Source organism: Eulemur rufifrons, chromosome 14 (genome assembly GCF_041146395.1).
Source record: "Eulemur rufifrons isolate Redbay chromosome 14, OSU_ERuf_1, whole genome shotgun sequence".
Taxonomy (NCBI): domain Eukaryota; kingdom Metazoa; phylum Chordata; class Mammalia; order Primates; family Lemuridae; genus Eulemur; species Eulemur rufifrons.
In genome coordinates this window covers 67,316-95,290 of record NC_090996.1, presented here as the reverse complement: position 1 = coordinate 95,290, position 27,975 = coordinate 67,316, and the positions used below count along the sequence as shown (strand labels likewise).

General features: G+C 52.2%; 12 non-coding genes across 12 annotated transcripts; all 12 read right to left on the bottom strand.

Annotated features, from left to right (window-relative positions):
• Positions 1 to 2,304: 2,304 nt before the first annotated feature.
• On the bottom strand, positions 2,305 to 2,423 carry LOC138394899 (5S ribosomal RNA). Its single transcript, XR_011235417.1, has one exon. It is a non-coding gene; the product is annotated as a 5S ribosomal RNA (ribosomal RNA).
• A 1,098-nt stretch (positions 2,424 to 3,521) lies between these two features.
• On the bottom strand, positions 3,522 to 3,640 carry LOC138394987 (5S ribosomal RNA). The gene has a single exon (XR_011235489.1). It is a non-coding gene; the product is annotated as a 5S ribosomal RNA (ribosomal RNA).
• Positions 3,641 to 7,107: 3,467 nt separating this feature from the next.
• LOC138394889 (5S ribosomal RNA) lies at positions 7,108 to 7,226 on the bottom strand. Its single transcript, XR_011235413.1, has one exon. It is a non-coding gene; the product is annotated as a 5S ribosomal RNA (ribosomal RNA).
• Positions 7,227 to 8,324: 1,098 nt separating this feature from the next.
• Positions 8,325 to 8,443, bottom strand: LOC138394986 (5S ribosomal RNA). The gene has a single exon (XR_011235488.1). It is a non-coding gene; the product is annotated as a 5S ribosomal RNA (ribosomal RNA).
• Positions 8,444 to 11,911: 3,468 nt separating this feature from the next.
• On the bottom strand, positions 11,912 to 12,030 carry LOC138394888 (5S ribosomal RNA). Its single transcript, XR_011235412.1, has one exon. It is a non-coding gene; the product is annotated as a 5S ribosomal RNA (ribosomal RNA).
• Positions 12,031 to 13,114: 1,084 nt separating this feature from the next.
• On the bottom strand, positions 13,115 to 13,233 carry LOC138394873 (5S ribosomal RNA). Its single transcript, XR_011235398.1, has one exon. It is a non-coding gene; the product is annotated as a 5S ribosomal RNA (ribosomal RNA).
• Positions 13,234 to 16,702: 3,469 nt separating this feature from the next.
• LOC138394881 (5S ribosomal RNA) lies at positions 16,703 to 16,821 on the bottom strand. The gene has a single exon (XR_011235405.1). It is a non-coding gene; the product is annotated as a 5S ribosomal RNA (ribosomal RNA).
• A 1,098-nt stretch (positions 16,822 to 17,919) lies between these two features.
• LOC138394985 (5S ribosomal RNA) lies at positions 17,920 to 18,038 on the bottom strand. Its single transcript, XR_011235487.1, has one exon. It is a non-coding gene; the product is annotated as a 5S ribosomal RNA (ribosomal RNA).
• Positions 18,039 to 21,506: 3,468 nt separating this feature from the next.
• On the bottom strand, positions 21,507 to 21,625 carry LOC138394869 (5S ribosomal RNA). The gene has a single exon (XR_011235394.1). It is a non-coding gene; the product is annotated as a 5S ribosomal RNA (ribosomal RNA).
• Positions 21,626 to 22,723: 1,098 nt separating this feature from the next.
• LOC138394984 (5S ribosomal RNA) lies at positions 22,724 to 22,842 on the bottom strand. The gene has a single exon (XR_011235486.1). It is a non-coding gene; the product is annotated as a 5S ribosomal RNA (ribosomal RNA).
• A 3,468-nt stretch (positions 22,843 to 26,310) lies between these two features.
• Positions 26,311 to 26,429, bottom strand: LOC138394858 (5S ribosomal RNA). Its single transcript, XR_011235383.1, has one exon. It is a non-coding gene; the product is annotated as a 5S ribosomal RNA (ribosomal RNA).
• Positions 26,430 to 27,527: 1,098 nt separating this feature from the next.
• On the bottom strand, positions 27,528 to 27,646 carry LOC138394983 (5S ribosomal RNA). Its single transcript, XR_011235485.1, has one exon. It is a non-coding gene; the product is annotated as a 5S ribosomal RNA (ribosomal RNA).
• Positions 27,647 to 27,975: the final 329 nt, after the last annotated feature.

The window sequence follows — 27,975 nt, the reverse complement described above, 5'->3', positions numbered from 1 at the left end:
ACTGGATTCCAAGAAACTGAAATGAGTGTATGTGTCTCAGGGAAACGCAAACCTTGAGGACTTGCTGTTCTCTCCAATACGGTTAGATTCTTAGATGGAATAATGTGGCTGCGGTTACATTTAAAAAGGAAAGAAAGCCTCTACCTTTGATAGAAACATATTGACTTTTTGTCGATGGAGGGATATCGTTAAGGGGATCATGAACTTAAGGTAGGAGGGGTATAAAAGAAACAAGATCTGACCAAGGGTTGATGATTTCTTGAGTCAGGGTAGTGAGTAGGTATTATAGTATTCTTTCTGTTTTTGTTTATATTTCAAATTTTCCATAACAAAAAGTTTCCAAAGATACCATAAACACGGTACAAAACAAGTTGCAAACAGGACAAGGGATCTGTAGCGCATACAATTGGCAAAATATCACTGCTACAGAATATCTATGTGTAATAGGCTTAATACGCGTTTGACACTGTATCCTCATTATTAATCAAGGAAACACAAAATAAAAAATGAAGCAAGATGTAGTTCCAAACTCACCAGATTGAGGAAACTTAAAACACTGATCACTGTGTTGGCTGGGAGGAGAACTCTTAACACGCACACTGCTGATATGGGAGGTGAAATTATAGAACCATTTGGAAAACAATGTAGCATAAATGGATATGAATGAACACTGGCATAATTTAGGAACAAGCATATTCTCTGAGTAGCACGTACCAGAGAGAAGATAGGGCACACGTGACCAGGAAACATCCAGAGTAATACTCACGGGAGCCCCGTGTACATGGACCTAGTCAAAGATCGGATAAAGATACTTTGATTGACTCGTGCAGTGCCATTCTATAGAAGTGCTGATGAACTGCAGCTTCCTGTGTAAGCAAGGCGTATTCCCCAAACAGAAGGTTTCCCCTGGAACACAAGTTAGCCAGAATGAATCCAGAATGGCTCCACATGTGTTATATAAACTGTGAAATTAACAAACTACCTCAATGAGATAGTCATGGAACAGAGAGCAAAAACTTTAAAAGGAAAAGCCAGCAAAATGATGAGAGTCGAGATGGGATTTGTTTGGGAGAAGTGTTTTTTCGGTTCCATGCCTTCGGAAAAAGATACACAGCGGCTTCCGACATATGAATAAACTCCCATTTTTATAAGGCGAGTGGTAGAGAGTTTTGGTACAGTTAATTGGGTCTAATAGAATAAAACTAATAATTGCTATTATTGCTCTTTAACATATCCATTTCCCAAATTAAAAGAAAGAGAGAAAGAAACAGATTGTAAATTTCTAGTTATAAACCCTGTTTAAATTGCACTATTTATTAATTTGGGGGAAATGATTAGTTTGGGGACTCCGTGTCCATCTATCTAGGAATATAGTAGAGCCTCTCCATGGATTTGGGCCGTCATTGACGTTGTTACTAAGTTTTCCATCTAAGTTGGCACCTTTGTCCCGTAGGTGCTATGTAGATTTTCTGTGACTTTGCATGTTATCCTTTTTACAAATTGCCTTCAACATTGTGTATTTGCTAGGAAATAAGAAATATTGAAACTATCGATTGAATGTTGATTTCAGATAGAGCTATCTTGCTGGACTCACTTAGGATTTCGACAGGTCTCCCATGCATACTGGCAAACATTCTATTTTGAGAACCGTAGGAGGTGAGGAAAATGAAGAAGGTGATTTTCCTTTCCCGTATATTGTTAGTGTCTTCCCCTGTTTGAGTATATTTTTAGAGCGTCGCTTGCAGTATTGAACAGAAGAATTTCATATCAACACCCTGTTCTTGCTCGTGACTTTCCAAAGAATGTTTTTACTTCTTAATCCTTAAGAATATTTTCTAAAGATTTAGACTTTTGAAAAGTGTTTCTAGGTGTCTTCTCATCTGGATTCTTAAATTCCTTTCCCGTGAACGAATAGCCAACTGTTTAGATTCCATGCTTCTGCATATATGGATATGATCGAATTTTTCCTTTCCTAGGGTAACGTGGTCATGTACTTGGACAACTTTAGAATTTGTCCTGAATTCAGAGCCGGTCCGTCAGCAGTTCCAGAGGCCCGGACCTGGGGCAGGTGTCTGAGGGCCGACAGCCTCGGGGACTGAGCCTCCACATCTCAAATCTGACCCTCTCTCCAGGGGCCACGGGGCAGGATCCGGGCCTGCCGGGGCGGGGTGGGGGTGGGCGGGGGCGGGAGCCAGGACGGGCGTGGAGGGCGAAGGGCCCCCCCCCTTTCCCAGCCGAGGTGGGCGGAGGAGCCCCCCCTTCCCAGCCCAGGGCGGGCGGGACAGAAAAAGAGGCAAAGCAAAAAGCCTACGGCACCCGGTATTCCCAGGCGGTCTCCCATCCAAGTACTAACCGGGCCCGACCCTGCTTAGCTTCCGAGATCAGACGAGATCGGGCGCGTTCAGGGTGGTATGGCCGTAGACGACGGCGGCCGTCCCCGGACGCCTCAAGAGGCCGAGCTGCTGCTACGCGTCCCTCCCTGCCCAGTCCGGTCCCTCCCGCCGCCCTGGCCCTTCGCTAGACCACCTGTCCGTATCCGGGGCAGGCGGAGACTGACGGGTCTCGCGCGCATCCCCCCTCCCCCACCCAAACCGCGGACGCACCACCGTCCCGCAGCCCAAGGAGCAGCCCCACGGGCAAGCGCGCAGGGACAGACTTCCACGCGTGGGGACGGAGGGCCAGAGCCGGAGAGTGCGCGCGAGAGGGCCCTCCGCCGCCCCACGCGAGGGCACGGTGGAGAGGGGCTTTGGGGCAGGGCCAGGACAAGGAGGCAGGGCCGTGTGCGCGGCTGGTCCTTCACCCCGAGGTCCTGAAGACGTGCAGTGTCCCCCCCACCCCGCCACCCCACTCCGTCTGGGGAGGACTGTTCTGCCTCGATTTCCCCTCAGGGCCTGCATGTGGCAGCAGCACCCGCGTGGGGGTGGGGGGCCCAGAGCCGGCTGTCCTGTTGCTCGGTGGGGCGGGGTTTGGGGGTGGGGCGTCTGGGTTTGGGTGCGTGTGCTCCGTGTGCTGTTGTGTGTCCTCTCTGCCCGGGCGGCCGGCCACTTGCCCTGTGCGGTGCGCCGGTGTGTCTCTCGGGAGCCCCGGCCCGAGGCCCGGGTGTGCGGCGGAGAGGAAGTCCACGGTGGGCTGGGGGTCCGGGGGCCCAGGGGACGGTTTGCCGCCGTGGACTGTCCCGCGCCGGGTGTAGGGATTGTCCCGGGGGGGCCGGGGGGTGGAGACCCAGCAGCACTTAGGGATCCCGCCGCCCGGCCCGGTGTGGGCCCAGGGCTGGGGCTCCGCTGCTGGGCGGAACGGAACGGCTGGGATGCTCCGCCGCTGCCGCCGCCTGGCGGTGGTGCTGCAGCCGGGGAGAGGAGAGGAAGCCTCCGGCGGGCGCAGCGGGCGGCGACCGGGGCCAAGAGCGGGCGCGGAGGGCGGAGGGCGGAGGGCCCAGGGCCGAGGGCGGAGGGACCGGCCCACCCCCAGCCCCACCCCCCGACCCCCGACAGGCCGGCGGGCGGGACAAAAGAAGAGGCAAAAGCCTACAGCACCCGGTATTCCCAGGCGGTCTCCCATCCAAGTACTAACCAGGCCCGACCCTGCTTAGCTTCCGAGATCAGACGAGATCGGGCGCGTTCAGGGTGGTATGGCCGTAGACGACCGTGGCCGTCCCCGGACGCCTCAAGAGGCCGAGCTGCTGCCACGGGGCCCTCCCGGCCCAGCGCCCCCTCCCAACCCCCGCCGCCCCCCCCCCTCCCGCGCAGTCCTGCAGCCCACTAGCCTTCAAAGCCTTGCTCAGTAGCTGCTACACGCACATCAAAGACTCAATACTTTTCCACAAACACATACACCAATGACAACAAAAATCAAAGACTCAAGATGACATCCATTGAAAGCACGGAGGACACAAACGGAGGACAGCGTGTGACTTAGCAGATTCTACACACTGCAGGAGCTGACATGAAGGCCCAGGGAAATATTCCAAAGGAGTGTGCCATGGCTCAGAGCTCCTCGGCATGAGCAGACTGGCTTCGGCTGACAGCAGCTCTTAGATTTTCACAGTGGAGCCAGAACAGTAGAAAGTTCCTTCCTCGCCTTTCCTACTTCATGCAGTACTAAGTAGTCCACGGTTATATGGTGAATGGATACGATTATTCTGTGGGATCATGCAAAGAAGAAATGCTGTTGGTGTCTTTGAGAACTGGGAATTTGGGGGTGAGAGAAAGAAGTGAAATCGATAAAGTAGCGTAAAAAAACTCTCAGTCTCAGATTGAATTTGGATTATCAGTGGACACTCAATGTGTTTTTCTTTAATTTTTTTTTTTTTTATCCCCATGGAGGGTGCTGAGAAGTAGGTGCAAACTGAACAGTAGTGCATTTCACCAGCATCTAGATCGTGGTCTCCACAAACCATTGTTATTAAATGGTCCGAAGCCTTACCGGAGACACAGGCTGACTTCAAGTCCGGGGCAGGAAATGGACGCTTCTTCTGCCGGGAAGCGTGGATGCTCTGATATCCAACAGAACGAGGGTCATGTCAAAAGACACAGGAACCAGAATGAGTAGACTCCCGTCTGCCAAACACAGGACGGTTTGATCACCAGTAAGTATAATAATTGCAAGATATTGAAGCACATTAAATGTGTTTAAATCCACGACTAAACCCCTAACAATGCAAAAATAACTCGGGTCCCCCACTGTGGAGAGCGGGAGGAAACAAAGTGAAATGGTGACAACCGGGACTGCCCCCAACTGGTTGGGATGTATGGACACTCTTTCCAAAGACCTCTCAACCGAGCACAATGTATGTACTGTATTTGGACTGGATTCCAAGAAACTGAAATGAGTGTATGTGTGTCAGGGAAACGCAAACATTGAGGACTTGCTGTTCTCTCCAATACAGTTAGATTCTTAGATGGAATAATGTGGCTGCGGTTACATTTAAAAAGGAAGGAAAGCCTCTACCTTTGATAGAAACATATTGACTTTTTGTCGATGGAGGGATATCGTTAAGGGGATCATGAACTTAAGGTAGGAGGGGTATAAAAGAAACAAGATCTGACCAAGGGTTGATGATTTCTTGAGTCAGGGTAGTGAGTAGGTATTATAGTATTCTTTCTGTTTCTGTTTATATTTCAAATTTTCCATAACAAAAAGTTTCCAAAGATACCATAAACACGGTACAAAACAAGTTGCAAACAGGACAAGGGATCTGTAGCGCATACAATTGGCAAAATATCACTGCTACAGAATATCTATGTGTAATAGGCTTAATACGCATTTGACACTGTATCCTCATTATTAATCAAGGAAACACAAAATAAAAAATGAAGCAAGATGTAGTTCCAAACTCACCAGATTGAGGAAACTTAAAACACTGATCACTGTGTTGGCTGGGAGGAGAACTCTTAACACGCACACTGCTGATATGGGAGGTGAAATTATAGAACCATTTGGAAAACAATGTAGCATAAATGGATATGAATGAACACTGGCATAATTTAGGAACAAGCATATTCTCTGAGTAGCACGTACCAGAGAGAAGATAGGGCACACGTGACCAGGAAACATCCAGAGTAATACTCACGGGAGCCCCGTGTACATGGACCTAGTCAAAGATCGGATAAAGATACTTTGATTGACTCGTGCAGTGCCATTCTATAGAAGTGCTGATGAACTGCAGCTTCCTGTGTAAGCAAGGCGTATTCCCCAAACAGAAGGTTTCCCCTGGAACACAAGTTAGCCAGAATGAATCCAGAATGGCTCCACATGTGTTATATAAACTGTGAAATTAACAAACTACCTCAATGAGATAGTCATGGAACAGAGAGCAAAAGCTTTAAAAGGAAAAGCCAGCAAAATGATGAGAGTCGAGATGGGATTTGTTTGGGAGAAGTGTTTTTTCGGTTCCATGCCTTCGGAAAAAGATACACAGCGGCTTCCGACATATGAATAAACTCCCATTTTTATAAGGCGAGTGGTAGAGAGTTTTGGTACAGTTAATTGGGTCTAATAGAATAAAACTAATAATTGCTATTATTGCTCTTTAACATATCCATTTCCCAAATTAAAAGAAAGAGAGAAAGAAACAGATTGTAAATTTCTAGTTATAAACCCTGTTTAAATTGCACTATTTATTAATTTGGGGGAAATGATTAGTTTGGGGACTCCGTGTCCATCTATCTAGGAATATAGTAGAGCCTCTCCATGGATTTGGGCGGTCATTGACGTTGTTACTAAGTTTTCCATCTAAGTTGGCACCTTTGTCCCGTAGGTGCTATGTAGATTTTCTGTGACTTTGCATGTTATCCTTTTTACAAATTGCCTTCAACATTGTGTATTTGCTAGGAAATAAGAAATATTGAAACTATCGATTGAATGTTGATTTCAGATAGAGCTATCTTGCTGGACTCACTTAGGATTTCGACAGGTCTCCCATGCATACTGGCAAACATTCTATTTTGAGAACCGTAGGAGGTGAGGAAAATGAAGAAGGTGATTTTCCTTTCCCGTATATTGTTAGTGTCTTCCCCTGTTTGAGTATATTTTTAGAGCGTCGCTTGCAGTATTGAACAGAAGAATTTCATATCAACACCCTGTTCTTGCTCGTGACTTTCCAAAGAATGTTTTTACTTCTTAATCCTTAAGAATATTTTCTAAAGATTTAGACTTTTGAAAAGTGTTTCTAGGTGTCTTCTCATCTGGATTCTTAAATTCCTTTCCCGTGAACGAATAGCCAACTGTTTAGATTCCATGCTTCTGCATATATGGATATGATCGAATTTTTCCTTTCCTAGGGTAACGTGGTCATGTACTTGGACAACTTTAGAATTTGTCCTGAATTCAGAGCCGGTCCGTCAGCAGTTCCAGAGGCCCGGACCTGGGGCAGGTGTCTGAGGGCCGACAGCCTCGGGGACTGAGCCTCCACATCTCAAATCTGACCCTCTCTCCAGGGGCCACGGGGCAGGATCCGGGCCTGCCGGGGCGGGGTGGGGGTGGGCGGGGGCGGGAGCCAGGACGGGCGTGGAGGGCGAAGGGCCCCCCCCCTTTCCCAGCCGAGGTGGGCGGAGGAGCCCCCCCTTCCCAGCCCAGGGCGGGCGGGACAGAAAAAGAGGCAAAGCAAAAAGCCTACGGCACCCGGTATTCCCAGGCGGTCTCCCATCCAAGTACTAACCGGGCCCGACCCTGCTTAGCTTCCGAGATCAGACGAGATCGGGCGCGTTCAGGGTGGTATGGCCGTAGACGACGGCGGCCGTCCCCGGACGCCTCAAGAGGCCGAGCTGCTGCTACGCGTCCCTCCCTGCCCAGTCCGGTCCCTCCCGCCGCCCTGGCCCTTCGCTAGACCACCTGTCCGTATCCGGGGCAGGCGGAGACTGACGGGTCTCGCGCGCATCCCCCCTCCCCCACCCAAACCGCGGACGCACCACCGTCCCGCAGCCCAAGGAGCAGCCCCACGGGCAAGCGCGCAGGGACAGACTTCCACGCGTGGGGACGGAGGGCCAGAGCCGGAGAGTGCGCGCGAGAGGGCCCTCCGCCGCCCCACGCGAGGGCACGGTGGGGAGGGGCTTTGGGGCAGGGCCAGGACAAGGAGGCAGGGCCGTGTGCGCGGCTGGTCCTTCACCCCGAGGTCCTGAAGACGTGCAGTGTCCCCCCCACCCCGCCACCCCACTCCGTCTGGGGAGGACTGTTCTGCCTCGATTTCCCCTCAGGGCCTGCATGTGGCAGCAGCACCCGCGTGGGGGTGGGGGGCCCAGAGCCGGCTGTCCTGTTGCTCGGTGGGGCGGGGTTTGGGGGTGGGGCGTCTGGGTTTGGGTGCGTGTGCTCCGTGTGCTGTTGTGTGTCCTCTCTGCCCGGGCGGCCGGCCACTTGCCCTGTGCGGTGCGCCGGTGTGTCTCTCGGGAGCCCCGGCCCGAGGCCCGGGTGTGCGGCGGAGAGGAAGTCCACGGTGGGCTGGGGGTCCGGGGGCCCAGGGGACGGTTTGCGGCCGTGGACTGTCCCGCGCCGGGTGTAGGGATTGTCCCGGGGGGGCCGGGGGGTGGAGACCCAGCAGCACTTAGGGATCCCGCCGCCCGGCCCGGTGTGGGCCCAGGGCTGGGGCTCCGCTGCTGGGCGGAACGGAACGGCTGGGATGCTCCGCCGCTGCCGCCGCCTGGCGGTGGTGCTGCAGCCGGGGAGAGGAGAGGAAGCCTCCGGCGGGCGCAGCGGGCGGCGACCGGGGCCAAGAGCGGGCGCGGAGGGCGGAGGGCCGAGGGCCGAGGGCCGAGGGCGGAGGGACCGGCCCACCCCCAGCCCCACCCCCCGACCCCCGACAGGCCGGCGGGCGGGACAAAAGAAGAGGCAAAAGCCTACAGCACCCGGTATTCCCAGGCGGTCTCCCATCCAAGTACTAACCAGGCCCGACCCTGCTTAGCTTCCGAGATCAGACGAGATCGGGCGCGTTCAGGGTGGTATGGCCGTAGACGACCGTGGCCGTCCCCGGACGCCTCAAGAGGCCGAGCTGCTGCCACGGGGCCCTCCCGGCCCAGCGCCCCCTCCCAACCCCCGCCGCCCCCCCCCCTCCCGCGCAGTCCTGCAGCCCACTAGCCTTCAAAGCCTTGCTCAGTAGCTGCTACACGCACATCAAAGACTCAATACTTTTCCACAAACACATACACCAATGACAACAAAAATCAAAGACTCAAGATGACATCCATTGAAAGCACGGAGGACACAAACGGAGGACAGCGTGTGACTTAGCAGATTCTACACACTGCAGGAGCTGACATGAAGGCCCAGGGAAATATTCCAAAGGAGTGTGCCATGGCTCAGAGCTCCTCGGCATGAGCAGACTGGCTTCGGCTGACAGCAGCTCTTAGATTTTCACAGTGGAGCCAGAACAGTAGAAAGTTCCTTCCTCGCCTTTCCTACTTCATGCAGTACTAAGTAGTCCACGGTTATATGGTGAATGGATACGATTATTCTGTGGGATCATGCAAAGAAGAAATGCTGTTGGTGTCTTTGAGAACTGGGAATTTGGGGGTGAGAGAAAGAAGTGAAATCGATAAAGTAGCGTAAAAAAACTCTCAGTCTCAGATTGAATTTGGATTATCAGTGGACACTCAATGTGTTTTTCTTTAATTTTTTTTTTTTTTTATCCCCATGGAGGGTGCTGAGAAGTAGGTGCAAACTGAACAGTAGTGCATTTCACCAGCATCTAGATCGTGGTCTCCACAAACCATTGTTATTAAATGGTCCGAAGCCTTACCGGAGACACAGGCTGACTTCAAGTCCGGGGCAGGAAATGGACGCTTCTTCTGCCGGGAAGCGTGGATGCTCTGATATCCAACAGAACGAGGGTCATGTCAAAAGACACAGGAACCAGAATGAGTAGACTCCCGTCTGCCAAACACAGGACGGTTTGATCACCAGTAAGTATAATAATTGCAAGATATTGAAGCACATTAAATGTGTTTAAATCCACGACTAAACCCCTAACAATGCAAAAATAACTCGGGTCCCCCACTGTGGAGAGCGGGAGGAAACAAAGTGAAATGGTGACAACCGGGACTGCCCCCAACTGGTTGGGATGTATGGACACTCTTTCCAAAGACCTCTCAACCGAGCACAATGTATGTACTGTATTTGGACTGGATTCCAAGAAACTGAAATGAGTGTATGTGTGTCAGGGAAACGCAAACATTGAGGACTTGCTGTTCTCTCCAATACAGTTAGATTCTTAGATGGAATAATGTGGCTGCGGTTACATTTAAAAAGGAAGGAAAGCCTCTACCTTTGATAGAAACATATTGACTTTTTGTCGATGGAGGGATATCGTTAAGGGGATCATGAACTTAAGGTAGGAGGGGTATAAAAGAAACAAGATCTGACCAAGGGTTGATGATTTCTTGAGTCAGGGTAGTGAGTAGGTATTATAGTATTCTTTCTGTTTCTGTTTATATTTCAAATTTTCCATAACAAAAAGTTTCCAAAGATACCATAAACACGGTACAAAACAAGTTGCAAACAGGACAAGGGATCTGTAGCGCATACAATTGGCAAAATATCACTGCTACAGAATATCTATGTGTAATAGGCTTAATACGCATTTGACACTGTATCCTCATTATTAATCAAGGAAACACAAAATAAAAAATGAAGCAAGATGTAGTTCCAAACTCACCAGATTGAGGAAACTTAAAACACTGATCACTGTGTTGGCTGGGAGGAGAACTCTTAACACGCACACTGCTGATATGGGAGGTGAAATTATAGAACCATTTGGAAAACAATGTAGCATAAATGGATATGAATGAACACTGGCATAATTTAGGAACAAGCATATTCTCTGAGTAGCACGTACCAGAGAGAAGATAGGGCACACGTGACCAGGAAACATCCAGAGTAATACTCACGGGAGCCCCGTGTACATGGACCTAGTCAAAGATCGGATAAAGATACTTTGATTGACTCGTGCAGTGCCATTCTATAGAAGTGCTGATGAACTGCAGCTTCCTGTGTAAGCAAGGCGTATTCCCCAAACAGAAGGTTTCCCCTGGAACACAAGTTAGCCAGAATGAATCCAGAATGGCTCCACATGTGTTATATAAACTGTGAAATTAACAAACTACCTCAATGAGATAGTCATGGAACAGAGAGCAAAAGCTTTAAAAGGAAAAGCCAGCAAAATGATGAGAGTCGAGATGGGATTTGTTTGGGAGAAGTGTTTTTTCGGTTCCATGCCTTCGGAAAAAGATACACAGCGGCTTCCGACATATGAATAAACTCCCATTTTTATAAGGCGAGTGGTAGAGAGTTTTGGTACAGTTAATTGGGTCTAATAGAATAAAACTAATAATTGCTATTATTGCTCTTTAACATATCCATTTCCCAAATTAAAAGAAAGAGAGAAAGAAACAGATTGTAAATTTCTAGTTATAAACCCTGTTTAAATTGCACTATTTATTAATTTGGGGGAAATGATTAGTTTGGGGACTCCGTGTCCATCTATCTAGGAATATAGTAGAGCCTCTCCATGGATTTGGGCGGTCATTGACGTTGTTACTAAGTTTTCCATCTAAGTTGGCACCTTTGTCCCGTAGGTGCTATGTAGATTTTCTGTGACTTTGCATGTTATCCTTTTTACAAATTGCCTTCAACATTGTGTATTTGCTAGGAAATAAGAAATATTGAAACTATCGATTGAATGTTGATTTCAGATAGAGCTATCTTGCTGGACTCACTTAGGATTTCGACAGGTCTCCCATGCATACTGGCAAACATTCTATTTTGAGAACCGTAGGAGGTGAGGAAAATGAAGAAGGTGATTTTCCTTTCCCGTATATTGTTAGTGTCTTCCCCTGTTTGAGTATATTTTTAGAGCGTCGCTTGCAGTATTGAACAGAAGAATTTCATATCAACACCCTGTTCTTGCTCGTGACTTTCCAAAGAATGTTTTTACTTCTTAATCCTTAAGAATATTTTCTAAAGATTTAGACTTTTGAAAAGTGTTTCTAGGTGTCTTCTCATCTGGATTCTTAAATTCCTTTCCCGTGAACGAATAGCCAACTGTTTAGATTCCATGCTTCTGCATATATGGATATGATCGAATTTTTCCTTTCCTAGGGTAACGTGGTCATGTACTTGGACAACTTTAGAATTTGTCCTGAATTCAGAGCCGGTCCGTCAGCAGTTCCAGAGGCCCGGACCTGGGGCAGGTGTCTGAGGGCCGACAGCCTCGGGGACTGAGCCTCCACATCTCAAATCTGACCCTCTCTCCAGGGGCCACGGGGCAGGATCCGGGCCTGCCGGGGCGGGGTGGGGGTGGGCGGGGGCGGGAGCCAGGACGGGCGTGGAGGGCGAAGGGCCCCCCCCCTTTCCCAGCCGAGGTGGGCGGAGGAGCCCCCCCTTCCCAGCCCAGGGCGGGCGGGACAGAAAAAGAGGCAAAGCAAAAAGCCTACGGCACCCGGTATTCCCAGGCGGTCTCCCATCCAAGTACTAACCGGGCCCGACCCTGCTTAGCTTCCGAGATCAGACGAGATCGGGCGCGTTCAGGGTGGTATGGCCGTAGACGACGGCGGCCGTCCCCGGACGCCTCAAGAGGCCGAGCTGCTGCTACGCGTCCCTCCCTGCCCAGTCCGGTCCCTCCCGCCGCCCTGGCCCTTCGCTAGACCACCTGTCCGTATCCGGGGCAGGCGGAGACTGACGGGTCTCGCGCGCATCCCCCCTCCCCCACCCAAACCGCGGACGCACCACCGTCCCGCAGCCCAAGGAGCAGCCCCACGGGCAAGCGCGCAGGGACAGACTTCCACGCGTGGGGACGGAGGGCCAGAGCCGGAGAGTGCGCGCGAGAGGGCCCTCCGCCGCCCCACGCGAGGGCACGGTGGGGAGGGGCTTTGGGGCAGGGCCAGGACAAGGAGGCAGGGCCGTGTGCGCGGCTGGTCCTTCACCCCGAGGTCCTGAAGACGTGCAGTGTCCCCCCCACCCCGCCACCCCACTCCGTCTGGGGAGGACTGTTCTGCCTCGATTTCCCCTCAGGGCCTGCATGTGGCAGCAGCACCCGCGTGGGGGTGGGGGGCCCAGAGCCGGCTGTCCTGTTGCTCGGTGGGGCGGGGTTTGGGGGTGGGGCGTCTGGGTTTGGGTGCGTGTGCTCCGTGTGCTGTTGTGTGTCCTCTCTGCCCGGGCGGCCGGCCACTTGCCCTGTGCGGTGCGCCGGTGTGTCTCTCGGGAGCCCCGGCCCGAGGCCCGGGTGTGCGGCGGAGAGGAAGTCCACGGTGGGCTGGGGGTCCGGGGGCCCAGGGGACGGTTTGCGGCCGTGGACTGTCCCGCGCCGGGTGTAGGGATTGTCCCGGGGGGGCCGGGGGGTGGAGACCCAGCAGCACTTAGGGATCCCGCCGCCCGGCCCGGTGTGGGCCCAGGGCTGGGGCTCCGCTGCTGGGCGGAACGGAACGGCTGGGATGCTCCGCCGCTGCCGCCGCCTGGCGGTGGTGCTGCAGCCGGGGAGAGGAGAGGAAGCCTCCGGCGGGCGCAGCGGGCGGCGACCGGGGCCAAGGGCGGGCGCGGAGGGCGGAGGGCCGAGGGCGGAGGGACCGGCCCACCCCCAGCCCCACCCCCCGACCCCCGACAGGCCGGCGGGCCGGACAAAAGAAGAGGCAAAAGCCTACAGCACTCGGTATTCCCAGGCGGTCTCCCATCCAAGTACTAACCAGGCCCGACCCTGCTTAGCTTCCGAGATCAGACGAGATCGGGCGCGTTCAGGGTGGTATGGCCGTAGACGACCGTGGCCGTCCCCGGACGCCTCAAGAGGCCGAGCTGCTGCCACGGGGCCCTCCCGGCCCAGCGCCCCCTCCCAACCCCCGCCGCCCCCCCCCCCCTCCCGCGCAGTCCTGCAGCCCACTAGCCTTCAAAGCCTTGCTCAGTAGCTGCTACACGCACATCAAAGACTCAATACTTTTCCACAAACACATACACCAATGACAACAAAAATCAAAGACTCAAGATGACATCCATTGAAAGCACGGAGGACACAAACGGAGGACAGCGTGTGACTTAGCAGATTCTACACACTGCAGGAGCTGACATGAAGGCCCAGGGAAATATTCCAAAGGAGTGTGCCATGGCTCAGAGCTCCTCGGCATGAGCAGACTGGCTTCGGCTGACAGCAGCTCTTAGATTTTCACAGTGGAGCCAGAACAGTAGAAAGTTCCTTCCTCGCCTTTCCTACTTCATGCAGTACTAAGTAGTCCACGGTTATATGGTGAATGGATACGATTATTCTGTGGGATCATGCAAAGAAGAAATGCTGTTGGTGTCTTTGAGAACTGGGAATTTGGGGGTGAGAGAAAGAAGTGAAATCGATAAAGTAGCGTAAAAAAACTCTCAGTCTCAGATTGAATTTGGATTATCAGTGGACACTCAATGTGTTTTTCTTTAATTTTTTTTTTTTTTATCCCCATGGAGGGTGCTGAGAAGTAGGTGCAAACTGAACAGTAGTGCATTTCACCAGCATCTAGATCGTGGTCTCCACAAACCATTGTTATTAAATGGTCCGAAGCCTTACCGGAGACACAGGCTGACTTCAAGTCCGGGGCAGGAAATGGACGCTTCTTCTGCCGGGAAGCGTGGATGCTCTGATATCCAACAGAACGAGGGTCATGTCAAAGGACACAGGAACCAGAATGAGTAGACTCCCGTCTGCCAAACACAGGACGGTTTGATCACCAGTAAGTATAATAATTGCAAGATATTGAAGCACATTAAATGTGTTTAAATCCACGACTAAACCCCTAACAATGCAAAAATAACTCGGATCCCCCACTGTGGAGAGCGGGAGGAAACAAAGTGAAATGGTGACAACCGGGACTGCCCCCAACTGGTTGGGATGTATGGACACTCTTTCCAAAGACCTCTCAACCGAGCACAATGTATGTACTGTATTTGGACTGGATTCCAAGAAACTGAAATGAGTGTATGTGTCTCAGGGAAACGCAAACCTTGAGGACTTGCTGTTCTCTCCAATACGGTTAGATTCTTAGATGGAATAATGTGGCTGCGGTTACATTTAAAAAGGAAAGAAAGCCTCTACCTTTGATAGAAACATATTGACTTTTTGTCGATGGAGGGATATCGTTAAGGGGATCATGAACTTAAGGTAGGAGGGGTATAAAAGAAACAAGATCTGACCAAGGGTTGATGATTTCTTGAGTCAGGGTAGTGAGTAGGTATTATAGTATTCTTTCTGTTTTTGTTTATATTTCAAATTTTCCATAACAAAAAGTTTCCAAAGATACCATAAACACGGTACAAAACAAGTTGCAAACAGGACAAGGGATCTGTAGCGCATACAATTGGCAAAATATCACTGCTACAGAATATCTATGTGTAATAGGCTTAATACGCGTTTGACACTGTATCCTCATTATTAATCAAGGAAACACAAAATAAAAAATGAAGCAAGATGTAGTTCCAAACTCACCAGATTGAGGAAACTTAAAACACTGATCACTGTGTTGGCTGGGAGGAGAACTCTTAACACGCACACTGCTGATATGGGAGGTGAAATTATAGAACCATTTGGAAAACAATGTAGCATAAATGGATATGAATGAACACTGGCATAATTTAGGAACAAGCATATTCTCTGAGTAGCACGTACCAGAGAGAAGATAGGGCACACGTGACCAGGAAACATCCAGAGTAATACTCACGGGAGCCCCGTGTACATGGACCTAGTCAAAGATCGGATAAAGATACTTTGATTGACTCGTGCAGTGCCATTCTATAGAAGTGCTGATGAACTGCAGCTTCCTGTGTAAGCAAGGCGTATTCCCCAAACAGAAGGTTTCCCCTGGAACACAAGTTAGCCAGAATGAATCCAGAATGGCTCCACATGTGTTATATAAACTGTGAAATTAACAAACTACCTCAATGAGATAGTCATGGAACAGAGAGCAAAAGCTTTAAAAGGAAAAGCCAGCAAAATGATGAGAGTCGAGATGGGATTTGTTTGGGAGAAGTGTTTTTTCGGTTCCATGCCTTCGGAAAAAGATACACAGCGGCTTCCGACATATGAATAAACTCCCATTTTTATAAGGCGAGTGGTAGAGAGTTTTGGTACAGTTAATTGGGTCTAATAGAATAAAACTAATAATTGCTATTATTGCTCTTTAACATATCCATTTCCCAAATTAAAAGAAAGAGAGAAAGAAACAGATTGTAAATTTCTAGTTATAAACCCTGTTTAAATTGCACTATTTATTAATTTGGGGGAAATGATTAGTTTGGGGACTCCGTGTCCATCTATCTAGGAATATAGTAGAGCCTCTCCATGGATTTGGGCCGTCATTGACGTTGTTACTAAGTTTTCCATCTAAGTTGGCACCTTTGTCCCGTAGGTGCTATGTAGATTTTCTGTGACTTTGCATGTTATCCTTTTTACAAATTGCCTTCAACATTGTGTATTTGCTAGGAAATAAGAAATATTGAAACTATCGATTGAATGTTGATTTCAGATAGAGCTATCTTGCTGGACTCACTTAGGATTTCGACAGGTCTCCCATGCATACTGGCAAACATTCTATTTTGAGAACCGTAGGAGGTGAGGAAAATGAAGAAGGTGATTTTCCTTTCCCGTATATTGTTAGTGTCTTCCCCTGTTTGAGTATATTTTTAGAGCGTCGCTTGCAGTATTGAACAGAAGAATTTCATATCAACACCCTGTTCTTGCTCGTGACTTTCCAAAGAATGTTTTTACTTCTTAATCCTTAAGAATATTTTCTAAAGATTTAGACTTTTGAAAAGTGTTTCTAGGTGTCTTCTCATCTGGATTCTTAAATTCCTTTCCCGTGAACGAATAGCCAACTGTTTAGATTCCATGCTTCTGCATATATGGATATGATCGAATTTTTCCTTTCCTAGGGTAACGTGGTCATGTACTTGGACAACTTTAGAATTTGTCCTGAATTCAGAGCCGGTCCGTCAGCAGTTCCAGAGGCCCGGACCTGGGGCAGGTGTCTGAGGGCCGACAGCCTCGGGGACTGAGCCTCCACATCTCAAATCTGACCCTCTCTCCAGGGGCCACGGGGCAGGATCCGGGCCTGCCGGGGCGGGGTGGGGGTGGGCGGGGGCGGGAGCCAGGACGGGCGTGGAGGGCGAAGGGCCCCCCCCCTTTCCCAGCCGAGGTGGGCGGAGGAGCCCCCCCTTCCCAGCCCAGGGCGGGCGGGACAGAAAAAGAGGCAAAGCAAAAAGCCTACGGCACCCGGTATTCCCAGGCGGTCTCCCATCCAAGTACTAACCGGGCCCGACCCTGCTTAGCTTCCGAGATCAGACGAGATCGGGCGCGTTCAGGGTGGTATGGCCGTAGACGACGGCGGCCGCCCCCGGACGCCTCAAGAGGCCGAGCTGCTGCTACGCGTCCCTCCCTGCCCAGTCCGGTCCCTCCCGCCGCCCTGGCCCTTCGCTAGACCACCTGTCCGTATCCGGGGCAGGCGGAGACTGACGGGTCTCGCGCGCATCCCCCCTCCCCCACCCAAACCGCGGACGCACCACCGTCCCGCAGCCCAAGGAGCAGCCCCACGGGCAAGCGCGCAGGGACAGACTTCCACGCGTGGGGACGGAGGGCCAGAGCCGGAGAGTGCGCGCGAGAGGGCCCTCCGCCGCCCCACGCGAGGGCACGGTGGAGAGGGGCTTTGGGGCAGGGCCAGGACAAGGAGGCAGGGCCGTGTGCGCGGCTGGTCCTTCACCCCGAGGTCCTGAAGACGTGCAGTGTCCCCCCCACCCCGCCACCCCACTCCGTCTGGGGAGGACTGTTCTGCCTCGATTTCCCCTCAGGGCCTGCATGTGGCAGCAGCACCCGCGTGGGGGTGGGGGGCCCAGAGCCGGCTGTCCTGTTGCTCGGTGGGGCGGGGTTTGGGGGTGGGGCGTCTGGGTTTGGGTGCGTGTGCTCCGTGTGCTGTTGTGTGTCCTCTCTGCCCGGGCGGCCGGCCACTTGCCCTGTGCGGTGCGCCGGTGTGTCTCTCGGGAGCCCCGGCCCGAGGCCCGGGTGTGCGGCGGAGAGGAAGTCCACGGTGGGCTGGGGGTCCGGGGGCCCAGGGGACGGTTTGCGGCCGTGGACTGTCCCGCGCCGGGTGTAGGGATTGTCCCGGGGGGGCCGGGGGGTGGAGACCCAGCAGCACTTAGGGATCCCGCCGCCCGGCCCGGTGTGGGCCCAGGGCTGGGGCTCCGCTGCTGGGCGGAACGGAACGGCTGGGATGCTCCGCCGCTGCCGCCGCCTGGCGGTGGTGCTGCAGCCGGGGAGAGGAGAGGAAGCCTCCGGCGGGCGCAGCGGGCGGCGACCGGGGCCAAGAGCGGGCGCGGAGGGCGGAGGGCCGAGGGCCGAGGGCCGAGGGCGGAGGGACCGGCCCACCCCCAGCCCCACCCCCCGACCCCCGACAGGCCGGCGGGCGGGACAAAAGAAGAGGCAAAAGCCTACAGCACCCGGTATTCCCAGGCGGTCTCCCATCCAAGTACTAACCAGGCCCGACCCTGCTTAGCTTCCGAGATCAGACGAGATCGGGCGCGTTCAGGGTGGTATGGCCGTAGACGACCGTGGCCGTCCCCGGACGCCTCAAGAGGCCGAGCTGCTGCCACGGGGCCCTCCCGGCCCAGCGCCCCCTCCCAACCCCCGCCGCCCCCCCCCCTCCCGCGCAGTCCTGCAGCCCACTAGCCTTCAAAGCCTTGCTCAGTAGCTGCTACACGCACATCAAAGACTCAATACTTTTCCACAAACACATACACCAATGACAACAAAAATCAAAGACTCAAGATGACATCCATTGAAAGCACGGAGGACACAAACGGAGGACAGCGTGTGACTTAGCAGATTCTACACACTGCAGGAGCTGACATGAAGGCCCAGGGAAATATTCCAAAGGAGTGTGCCATGGCTCAGAGCTCCTCGGCATGAGCAGACTGGCTTCGGCTGACAGCAGCTCTTAGATTTTCACAGTGGAGCCAGAACAGTAGAAAGTTCCTTCCTCGCCTTTCCTACTTCATGCAGTACTAAGTAGTCCACGGTTATATGGTGAATGGATACGATTATTCTGTGGGATCATGCAAAGAAGAAATGCTGTTGGTGTCTTTGAGAACTGGGAATTTGGGGGTGAGAGAAAGAAGTGAAATCGATAAAGTAGCGTAAAAAAACTCTCAGTCTCAGATTGAATTTGGATTATCAGTGGACACTCAATGTGTTTTTCTTTAATTTTTTTTTTTTTTTATCCCCATGGAGGGTGCTGAGAAGTAGGTGCAAACTGAACAGTAGTGCATTTCACCAGCATCTAGATCGTGGTCTCCACAAACCATTGTTATTAAATGGTCCGAAGCCTTACCGGAGACACAGGCTGACTTCAAGTCCGGGGCAGGAAATGGACGCTTCTTCTGCCGGGAAGCGTGGATGCTCTGATATCCAACAGAACGAGGGTCATGTCAAAAGACACAGGAACCAGAATGAGTAGACTCCCGTCTGCCAAACACAGGACGGTTTGATCACCAGTAAGTATAATAATTGCAAGATATTGAAGCACATTAAATGTGTTTAAATCCACGACTAAACCCCTAACAATGCAAAAATAACTCGGGTCCCCCACTGTGGAGAGCGGGAGGAAACAAAGTGAAATGGTGACAACCGGGACTGCCCCCAACTGGTTGGGATGTATGGACACTCTTTCCAAAGACCTCTCAACCGAGCACAATGTATGTACTGTATTTGGACTGGATTCCAAGAAACTGAAATGAGTGTATGTGTGTCAGGGAAACGCAAACATTGAGGACTTGCTGTTCTCTCCAATACAGTTAGATTCTTAGATGGAATAATGTGGCTGCGGTTACATTTAAAAAGGAAGGAAAGCCTCTACCTTTGATAGAAACATATTGACTTTTTGTCGATGGAGGGATATCGTTAAGGGGATCATGAACTTAAGGTAGGAGGGGTATAAAAGAAACAAGATCTGACCAAGGGTTGATGATTTCTTGAGTCAGGGTAGTGAGTAGGTATTATAGTATTCTTTCTGTTTCTGTTTATATTTCAAATTTTCCATAACAAAAAGTTTCCAAAGATACCATAAACACGGTACAAAACAAGTTGCAAACAGGACAAGGGATCTGTAGCGCATACAATTGGCAAAATATCACTGCTACAGAATATCTATGTGTAATAGGCTTAATACGCATTTGACACTGTATCCTCATTATTAATCAAGGAAACACAAAATAAAAAATGAAGCAAGATGTAGTTCCAAACTCACCAGATTGAGGAAACTTAAAACACTGATCACTGTGTTGGCTGGGAGGAGAACTCTTAACACGCACACTGCTGATATGGGAGGTGAAATTATAGAACCATTTGGAAAACAATGTAGCATAAATGGATATGAATGAACACTGGCATAATTTAGGAACAAGCATATTCTCTGAGTAGCACGTACCAGAGAGAAGATAGGGCACACGTGACCAGGAAACATCCAGAGTAATACTCACGGGAGCCCCGTGTACATGGACCTAGTCAAAGATCGGATAAAGATACTTTGATTGACTCGTGCAGTGCCATTCTATAGAAGTGCTGATGAACTGCAGCTTCCTGTGTAAGCAAGGCGTATTCCCCAAACAGAAGGTTTCCCCTGGAACACAAGTTAGCCAGAATGAATCCAGAATGGCTCCACATGTGTTATATAAACTGTGAAATTAACAAACTACCTCAATGAGATAGTCATGGAACAGAGAGCAAAAGCTTTAAAAGGAAAAGCCAGCAAAATGATGAGAGTCGAGATGGGATTTGTTTGGGAGAAGTGTTTTTTCGGTTCCATGCCTTCGGAAAAAGATACACAGCGGCTTCCGACATATGAATAAACTCCCATTTTTATAAGGCGAGTGGTAGAGAGTTTTGGTACAGTTAATTGGGTCTAATAGAATAAAACTAATAATTGCTATTATTGCTCTTTAACATATCCATTTCCCAAATTAAAAGAAAGAGAGAAAGAAACAGATTGTAAATTTCTAGTTATAAACCCTGTTTAAATTGCACTATTTATTAATTTGGGGGAAATGATTAGTTTGGGGACTCCGTGTCCATCTATCTAGGAATATAGTAGAGCCTCTCCATGGATTTGGGCGGTCATTGACGTTGTTACTAAGTTTTCCATCTAAGTTGGCACCTTTGTCCCGTAGGTGCTATGTAGATTTTCTGTGACTTTGCATGTTATCCTTTTTACAAATTGCCTTCAACATTGTGTATTTGCTAGGAAATAAGAAATATTGAAACTATCGATTGAATGTTGATTTCAGATAGAGCTATCTTGCTGGACTCACTTAGGATTTCGACAGGTCTCCCATGCATACTGGCAAACATTCTATTTTGAGAACCGTAGGAGGTGAGGAAAATGAAGAAGGTGATTTTCCTTTCCCGTATATTGTTAGTGTCTTCCCCTGTTTGAGTATATTTTTAGAGCGTCGCTTGCAGTATTGAACAGAAGAATTTCATATCAACACCCTGTTCTTGCTCGTGACTTTCCAAAGAATGTTTTTACTTCTTAATCCTTAAGAATATTTTCTAAAGATTTAGACTTTTGAAAAGTGTTTCTAGGTGTCTTCTCATCTGGATTCTTAAATTCCTTTCCCGTGAACGAATAGCCAACTGTTTAGATTCCATGCTTCTGCATATATGGATATGATCGAATTTTTCCTTTCCTAGGGTAACGTGGTCATGTACTTGGACAACTTTAGAATTTGTCCTGAATTCAGAGCCGGTCCGTCAGCAGTTCCAGAGGCCCGGACCTGGGGCAGGTGTCTGAGGGCCGACAGCCTCGGGGACTGAGCCTCCACATCTCAAATCTGACCCTCTCTCCAGGGGCCACGGGGCAGGATCCGGGCCTGCCGGGGCGGGGTGGGGGTGGGCGGGGGCGGGAGCCAGGACGGGCGTGGAGGGCGAAGGGCCCCCCCCCTTTCCCAGCCGAGGTGGGCGGAGGAGCCCCCCCTTCCCAGCCCAGGGCGGGCGGGACAGAAAAAGAGGCAAAGCAAAAAGCCTACGGCACCCGGTATTCCCAGGCGGTCTCCCATCCAAGTACTAACCGGGCCCGACCCTGCTTAGCTTCCGAGATCAGACGAGATCGGGCGCGTTCAGGGTGGTATGGCCGTAGACGACGGCGGCCGTCCCCGGACGCCTCAAGAGGCCGAGCTGCTGCTACGCGTCCCTCCCTGCCCAGTCCGGTCCCTCCCGCCGCCCTGGCCCTTCGCTAGACCACCTGTCCGTATCCGGGGCAGGCGGAGACTGACGGGTCTCGCGCGCATCCCCCCTCCCCCACCCAAACCGCGGACGCACCACCGTCCCGCAGCCCAAGGAGCAGCCCCACGGGCAAGCGCGCAGGGACAGACTTCCACGCGTGGGGACGGAGGGCCAGAGCCGGAGAGTGCGCGCGAGAGGGCCCTCCGCCGCCCCACGCGAGGGCACGGTGGAGAGGGGCTTTGGGGCAGGGCCAGGACAAGGAGGCAGGGCCGTGTGCGCGGCTGGTCCTTCACCCCGAGGTCCTGAAGACGTGCAGTGTCCCCCCCACCCCGCCACCCCACTCCGTCTGGGGAGGACTGTTCTGCCTCGATTTCCCCTCAGGGCCTGCATGTGGCAGCAGCACCCGCGTGGGGGTGGGGGGCCCAGAGCCGGCTGTCCTGTTGCTCGGTGGGGCGGGGTTTGGGGGTGGGGCGTTTGGGTTTGGGTGCGTGTGCTCCGTGTGCTGTTGTGTGTCCTCTCTGCCCGGGCGGCCGGCCACTTGCCCTGTGCGGTGCGCCGGTGTGTCTCTCGGGAGCCCCGGCCCGAGGCCCGGGTGTGCGGCGGAGAGGAAGTCCACGGTGGGCTGGGGGTCCGGGGGCCCAGGGGACGGTTTGCCGCCGTGGACTGTCCCGCGCCGGGTGTAGGGATTGTCCCGGGGGGGCCGGGGGGTGGAGACCCAGCAGCACTTAGGGATCCCGCCGCCCGGCCCGGTGTGGGCCCAGGGCTGGGGCTCCGCTGCTGGGCGGAACGGAACGGCTGGGATGCTCCGCCGCTGCCGCCGCCTGGCGGTGGTGCTGCAGCCGGGGAGAGGAGAGGAAGCCTCCGGCGGGCGCAGCGGGCGGCGACCGGGGCCAAGAGCGGGCGCGGAGGGCGGAGGGCCGAGGGCCGAGGGCCGAGGGCGGAGGGACCGGCCCACCCCCAGCCCCACCCCCCGACCCCCGACAGGCCGGCGGGCGGGACAAAAGAAGAGGCAAAAGCCTACAGCACCCGGTATTCCCAGGCGGTCTCCCATCCAAGTACTAACCAGGCCCGACCCTGCTTAGCTTCCGAGATCAGACGAGATCGGGCGCGTTCAGGGTGGTATGGCCGTAGACGACCGTGGCCGTCCCCGGACGCCTCAAGAGGCCGAGCTGCTGCCACGGGGCCCTCCCGGCCCAGCGCCCCCTCCCAACCCCCGCCGCCCCCCCCCCTCCCGCGCAGTCCTGCAGCCCACTAGCCTTCAAAGCCTTGCTCAGTAGCTGCTACACGCACATCAAAGACTCAATACTTTTCCACAAACACATACACCAATGACAACAAAAATCAAAGACTCAAGATGACATCCATTGAAAGCACGGAGGACACAAACGGAGGACAGCGTGTGACTTAGCAGATTCTACACACTGCAGGAGCTGACATGAAGGCCCAGGGAAATATTCCAAAGGAGTGTGCCATGGCTCAGAGCTCCTCGGCATGAGCAGACTGGCTTCGGCTGACAGCAGCTCTTAGATTTTCACAGTGGAGCCAGAACAGTAGAAAGTTCCTTCCTCGCCTTTCCTACTTCATGCAGTACTAAGTAGTCCACGGTTATATGGTGAATGGATACGATTATTCTGTGGGATCATGCAAAGAAGAAATGCTGTTGGTGTCTTTGAGAACTGGGAATTTGGGGGTGAGAGAAAGAAGTGAAATCGATAAAGTAGCGTAAAAAAACTCTCAGTCTCAGATTGAATTTGGATTATCAGTGGACACTCAATGTGTTTTTCTTTAATTTTTTTTTTTTTTTATCCCCATGGAGGGTGCTGAGAAGTAGGTGCAAACTGAACAGTAGTGCATTTCACCAGCATCTAGATCGTGGTCTCCACAAACCATTGTTATTAAATGGTCCGAAGCCTTACCGGAGACACAGGCTGACTTCAAGTCCGGGGCAGGAAATGGACGCTTCTTCTGCCGGGAAGCGTGGATGCTCTGATATCCAACAGAACGAGGGTCATGTCAAAGGACACAGGAACCAGAATGAGTAGACTCCCGTCTGCCAAACACAGGACGGTTTGATCACCAGTAAGTATAATAATTGCAAGATATTGAAGCACATTAAATGTGTTTAAATCCACGACTAAACCCCTAACAATGCAAAAATAACTCGGATCCCCCACTGTGGAGAGCGGGAGGAAACAAAGTGAAATGGTGACAACCGGGACTGCCCCCAACTGGTTGGGATGTATGGACACTCTTTCCAAAGACCTCTCAACCGAGCACAATGTATGTACTGTATTTGGACTGGATTCCAAGAAACTGAAATGAGTGTATGTGTCTCAGGGAAACGCAAACCTTGAGGACTTGCTGTTCTCTCCAATACGGTTAGATTCTTAGATGGAATAATGTGGCTGCGGTTACATTTAAAAAGGAAAGAAAGCCTCTACCTTTGATAGAAACATATTGACTTTTTGTCGATGGAGGGATATCGTTAAGGGGATCATGAACTTAAGGTAGGAGGGGTATAAAAGAAACAAGATCTGACCAAGGGTTGATGATTTCTTGAGTCAGGGTAGTGAGTAGGTATTATAGTATTCTTTCTGTTTTTGTTTATATTTCAAATTTTCCATAACAAAAAGTTTCCAAAGATACCATAAACACGGTACAAAACAAGTTGCAAACAGGACAAGGGATCTGTAGCGCATACAATTGGCAAAATATCACTGCTACAGAATATCTATGTGTAATAGGCTTAATACGCGTTTGACACTGTATCCTCATTATTAATCAAGGAAACACAAAATAAAAAATGAAGCAAGATGTAGTTCCAAACTCACCAGATTGAGGAAACTTAAAACACTGATCACTGTGTTGGCTGGGAGGAGAACTCTTAACACGCACACTGCTGATATGGGAGGTGAAATTATAGAACCATTTGGAAAACAATGTAGCATAAATGGATATGAATGAACACTGGCATAATTTAGGAACAAGCATATTCTCTGAGTAGCACGTACCAGAGAGAAGATAGGGCACACGTGACCAGGAAACATCCAGAGTAATACTCACGGGAGCCCCGTGTACATGGACCTAGTCAAAGATCGGATAAAGATACTTTGATTGACTCGTGCAGTGCCATTCTATAGAAGTGCTGATGAACTGCAGCTTCCTGTGTAAGCAAGGCGTATTCCCCAAACAGAAGGTTTCCCCTGGAACACAAGTTAGCCAGAATGAATCCAGAATGGCTCCACATGTGTTATATAAACTGTGAAATTAACAAACTACCTCAATGAGATAGTCATGGAACAGAGAGCAAAAGCTTTAAAAGGAAAAGCCAGCAAAATGATGAGAGTCGAGATGGGATTTGTTTGGGAGAAGTGTTTTTTCGGTTCCATGCCTTCGGAAAAAGATACACAGCGGCTTCCGACATATGAATAAACTCCCATTTTTATAAGGCGAGTGGTAGAGAGTTTTGGTACAGTTAATTGGGTCTAATAGAATAAAACTAATAATTGCTATTATTGCTCTTTAACATATCCATTTCCCAAATTAAAAGAAAGAGAGAAAGAAACAGATTGTAAATTTCTAGTTATAAACCCTGTTTAAATTGCACTATTTATTAATTTGGGGGAAATGATTAGTTTGGGGACTCCGTGTCCATCTATCTAGGAATATAGTAGAGCCTCTCCATGGATTTGGGCCGTCATTGACGTTGTTACTAAGTTTTCCATCTAAGTTGGCACCTTTGTCCCGTAGGTGCTATGTAGATTTTCTGTGACTTTGCATGTTATCCTTTTTACAAATTGCCTTCAACATTGTGTATTTGCTAGGAAATAAGAAATATTGAAACTATCGATTGAATGTTGATTTCAGATAGAGCTATCTTGCTGGACTCACTTAGGATTTCGACAGGTCTCCCATGCATACTGGCAAACATTCTATTTTGAGAACCGTAGGAGGTGAGGAAAATGAAGAAGGTGATTTTCCTTTCCCGTATATTGTTAGTGTCTTCCCCTGTTTGAGTATATTTTTAGAGCGTCGCTTGCAGTATTGAACAGAAGAATTTCATATCAACACCCTGTTCTTGCTCGTGACTTTCCAAAGAATGTTTTTACTTCTTAATCCTTAAGAATATTTTCTAAAGATTTAGACTTTTGAAAAGTGTTTCTAGGTGTCTTCTCATCTGGATTCTTAAATTCCTTTCCCGTGAACGAATAGCCAACTGTTTAGATTCCATGCTTCTGCATATATGGATATGATCGAATTTTTCCTTTCCTAGGGTAACGTGGTCATGTACTTGGACAACTTTAGAATTTGTCCTGAATTCAGAGCCGGTCCGTCAGCAGTTCCAGAGGCCCGGACCTGGGGCAGGTGTCTGAGGGCCGACAGCCTCGGGGACTGAGCCTCCACATCTCAAATCTGACCCTCTCTCCAGGGGCCACGGGGCAGGATCCGGGCCTGCCGGGGCGGGGTGGGGGTGGGCGGGGGCGGGAGCCAGGACGGGCGTGGAGGGCGAAGGGCCCCCCCCCTTTCCCAGCCGAGGTGGGCGGAGGAGCCCCCCCTTCCCAGCCCAGGGCGGGCGGGACAGAAAAAGAGGCAAAGCAAAAAGCCTACGGCACCCGGTATTCCCAGGCGGTCTCCCATCCAAGTACTAACCGGGCCCGACCCTGCTTAGCTTCCGAGATCAGACGAGATCGGGCGCGTTCAGGGTGGTATGGCCGTAGACGACGGCGGCCGCCCCCGGACGCCTCAAGAGGCCGAGCTGCTGCTACGCGTCCCTCCCTGCCCAGTCCGGTCCCTCCCGCCGCCCTGGCCCTTCGCTAGACCACCTGTCCGTATCCGGGGCAGGCGGAGACTGACGGGTCTCGCGCGCATCCCCCCTCCCCCACCCAAACCGCGGACGCACCACCGTCCCGCAGCCCAAGGAGCAGCCCCACGGGCAAGCGCGCAGGGACAGACTTCCACGCGTGGGGACGGAGGGCCAGAGCCGGAGAGTGCGCGCGAGAGGGCCCTCCGCCGCCCCACGCGAGGGCACGGTGGAGAGGGGCTTTGGGGCAGGGCCAGGACAAGGAGGCAGGGCCGTGTGCGCGGCTGGTCCTTCACCCCGAGGTCCTGAAGACGTGCAGTGTCCCCCCCACCCCGCCACCCCACTCCGTCTGGGGAGGACTGTTCTGCCTCGATTTCCCCTCAGGGCCTGCATGTGGCAGCAGCACCCGCGTGGGGGTGGGGGGCCCAGAGCCGGCTGTCCTGTTGCTCGGTGGGGCGGGGTTTGGGGGTGGGGCGTCTGGGTTTGGGTGCGTGTGCTCCGTGTGCTGTTGTGTGTCCTCTCTGCCCGGGCGGCCGGCCACTTGCCCTGTGCGGTGCGCCGGTGTGTCTCTCGGGAGCCCCGGCCCGAGGCCCGGGTGTGCGGCGGAGAGGAAGTCCACGGTGGGCTGGGGGTCCGGGGGCCCAGGGGACGGTTTGCGGCCGTGGACTGTCCCGCGCCGGGTGTAGGGATTGTCCCGGGGGGGCCGGGGGGTGGAGACCCAGCAGCACTTAGGGATCCCGCCGCCCGGCCCGGTGTGGGCCCAGGGCTGGGGCTCCGCTGCTGGGCGGAACGGAACGGCTGGGATGCTCCGCCGCTGCCGCCGCCTGGCGGTGGTGCTGCAGCCGGGGAGAGGAGAGGAAGCCTCCGGCGGGCGCAGCGGGCGGCGACCGGGGCCAAGAGCGGGCGCGGAGGGCGGAGGGCCGAGGGCCGAGGGCCGAGGGCGGAGGGACCGGCCCACCCCCAGCCCCACCCCCCGACCCCCGACAGGCCGGCGGGCGGGACAAAAGAAGAGGCAAAAGCCTACAGCACCCGGTATTCCCAGGCGGTCTCCCATCCAAGTACTAACCAGGCCCGACCCTGCTTAGCTTCCGAGATCAGACGAGATCGGGCGCGTTCAGGGTGGTATGGCCGTAGACGACCGTGGCCGTCCCCGGACGCCTCAAGAGGCCGAGCTGCTGCCACGGGGCCCTCCCGGCCCAGCGCCCCCTCCCAACCCCCGCCGCCCCCCCCCCTCCCGCGCAGTCCTGCAGCCCACTAGCCTTCAAAGCCTTGCTCAGTAGCTGCTACACGCACATCAAAGACTCAATACTTTTCCACAAACACATACACCAATGACAACAAAAATCAAAGACTCAAGATGACATCCATTGAAAGCACGGAGGACACAAACGGAGGACAGCGTGTGACTTAGCAGATTCTACACACTGCAGGAGCTGACATGAAGGCCCAGGGAAATATTCCAAAG